The sequence below is a fragment of the Abrus precatorius genome, unplaced genomic scaffold (genome assembly GCF_003935025.1).
Source record: "Abrus precatorius isolate BTA unplaced genomic scaffold, Abrus_2018 Scaffold7, whole genome shotgun sequence".
Lineage (NCBI taxonomy): Eukaryota > Viridiplantae > Streptophyta > Magnoliopsida > Fabales > Fabaceae > Abrus > Abrus precatorius.
In genome coordinates, this window is record NW_020874417.1 from 11,160,357 (window position 1) to 11,163,597 (window position 3,241).

The window sequence follows — 3,241 nt, forward strand, 5'->3', positions numbered from 1 at the left end:
CAAGCTATCAAAAAATCTTAAGGTACCTTAAAGGAAGCATAGTATAATTCTTACAAAAACTTCAAATCTTAATTTAATTGCTCTTTGTGAAGCTAACTGAGATTCTAACCAAGATGATAAAAAACCCTAAATTCAATGTTGTCAAGATAGGGATCTTACCTAGGATCAGGAGGAGGGTCAAAAATCGTAAATTGTGGGATTGTAAAATAGATCATAAGATCCTAATAAACATGTAAAACTATACTTAAACATATATAAGCATAAAAAATAACATAGATAAGGAAATTAATATTTAAATCACATAATTTAATTAAACATAACTTAAAAGTCATAGATTCTAGATCCAATACAACACATAATTAGTCAAACTAGTATTAATCTATTACAATAAATTTTGCAAGCCTCAATCAGGATAATTATCTTTTATATAGTCCTCTTTATTAATATCATCCACATTAGTCTTATCATCATCAGCAGGTGGAAGGTCCAAATCATCCATAGGTGCACTTGCACTACCAACACTACTGTTTGCTTCTCCATCTTGAATCAAGTTCTCATCTAAATCTATATATGATATTAGCTCATTCTCCTCCTTTACAATCCAATCATCATCAGAAGCAACATCCTTAATGTTAAAGTTAGGCTCTTTCCTCATCTTGATACTATTGCCTAATTTTGAGTTTGCCATGACATATACAACATTATTCATCATTTTTTGCTTTAAATGATTTCTTTTCTTGGTGTGAACCTAAATATTAACAACATCAATTAATAATTTAACATACTAATTAAAGTAGTCTACTTGGTAATTTTAAGAAATAACTTATCATTTCAAAAGCTCTCTAATTATGCTCACAACCAAATAAGTTGCATGTCAAGTTCAATACATGAATGACAAATTTTTGTAACTCTCGATATTCTTCACCATAAGATTCCTACCATTATGCTGGAGTTTTCACTTTCGTTCCAGTAATTGCTAATTTTGTTCTAAAATATTCTTTTTTAGCTTTGAAATACTCCAGTTGACCATCAATCTTATTTACTTCATCCATGTTTTCTACCATTCTTTCTAAACACTCATATAATTTATACTTAACTTTCAAATCAGCTTCAAAATTCAGAGCATAGTGCAAAATTGGGTTAAGGTAGTAGCCTGCACCATGCAAAGGTTTATGCAATTGGTTGTCCCATCTTTCATCAATTATCTCCCATAATGGCATGAAACTAGAGATTAAAGAATGAAAAAAAAATGAGTTTTCAAACCAAAGTTATAAATTATCAAATTAAATTAGAGTCTAATATACCTTTTTTTTAACACCATTGAAGTTTGTTTGGATCTTCTCCTTTGTTTGATCCATTTTCTCATAAATGAAACCATGGCTGGCTTGTCCTCTGAATCCACCAAACGCAACACTCTAATTAAGGGACAAACACCCCTTAAACAATTCAGAATATCTTTCCAAAACTCTTTATTTATGACTAGATTTTCTACAATTATTCCATCATTCGTTTTGGCAAATTTACTATCATTTCATTCTTTGGATGTAAACATTCTTAATAATGATCCTTTATTAACATTCAAGCATCCCAAAGTCAAGTAAGAAGTTGCAAAACATGTAGCTGCAGGTCTAATTAAATCTATACCTTAAGCAAAGGTATGCAACAAATATATAAGACCAGTTCTAGAATAGATATAAGTTGTGATTTTTTTCCTGTTTGCAATAGTTTCTTTATGTAACAGTATCTTCTTCTCAAAATCCTTTAACATAAGATCAATGCAATGTGCAACACAAAGTGTCCAATAAAGCCTTTTCCTCTTCTCTATCAATATTTCTCCTGCTGCCTTATAATTTGCCACGTTATCTGTCACAATTTGTACCACATTTACTTCTCCAACTTCTTCAACAACATCATCTATCATTTTAAAAATTTTGTCTACTGTTTTGCATATGTCAGATACATTAATAGACTTCAAAAACACAGTTCTTGACTATTTACCAAAAAATTAAGTATAGTCCTCCTCTTTTTGTTAGTCCATCCATCGGTCATTATAGTGCATCCAATTTTTTTCCATGTAGCTTTGTGCTCTTCTAAGATGGTAGTGGTCTCCTCAACTTTTTGTTTCAAATATTTTACTTGAATCTCATGGTAGGATGGTGGCTTGAATCCAATGCCATGTCGAGCAATCTCCTCACACATCTTTCTAAATTCCTCACTCTTCACAACATTGAAAGAAATTGCATTAATGTAAAAAAATGAAGCAATTTCTAAATATGCATCCTTTCTCAAACCTTGCTTAAAAATTGAATTAATTATAGATTGAGTGGTCACTCTAATTTATTTGGAAAGAGTTACTAGAGTCTCAACATCACCTTGTATTTTTCTTTTGCCACATTTTCAATTTCACCCACATCACCTTCTATTCCATTTCCTTCAAGCTCTTGCTGTGTGTTTGTTTTTTTTTTTTTAATTTTTTCTTGTAATTTAACAACAATGTCCCACATTTGTTTTTTTAACATCATTAGGGACAGCCATGCAAGCTTTAACATTTTGCTTTGTTCCTGTCAAATGATGTTTGAAACAATAAAATCTTTCAGTATATTCATTCTCACAACACCTGTATTTGATTCATCTAGTATCTCCAAAAACAGAAATGCCATGGTTCCATGCCATATCATTTCTTGTTCCAGCAGTATTGTTTGATTTTGATCTTAAACTTCCACTTCCACCAACAATACCACTCCCTACAACTCTACTTAATTGAATTCCATTCCTTTTCCATAGCCACCAACTTCCTTTCTTATATTTATCCACCATGCAGCAATGAAAATAACAAAATCAGAGGGGAAATGTAGAATCAAGATTCCCATAAATCCACCCATACAGAACTAAGATAGCCTCACCCATGTAGAACCAGCCACACCCACATAGAACTAGCCACAAAATAACACAAAACCAATGGGAAGAAGAAATTAGAACAACAAAAACAAAAAAAAATCAACCAATTAAACTTGAAACCCACAGTGTAGACGTTGCCAAATCAGAACCCAAATAGAGAGAAGATGAGAGATTTAGTGAAGTTCTCCAATGGTGGTATGGTTAAATGTAGAGAAAATGTAATGATGGGTGTTGCGGAAGAGAGGAAAAATGGAAGGATGGGTGTCGCAGACGAGAGAGTAAGAGAGATTGGTGTTAGAAGAGAGAATTGGTCGCACGCAGACGAGAGAAGAAGAGAGAGTGG

At 32.2% G+C, this 3,241-nt stretch overlaps 1 pseudogene; it reads right to left on the reverse strand.

Annotated features, from left to right (window-relative positions):
* Positions 1-941: 941 nt before the first annotated feature.
* On the reverse strand, positions 942-2,660 carry LOC113871472 (annotated as a pseudogene).
* Positions 2,661-3,241: the final 581 nt, after the last annotated feature.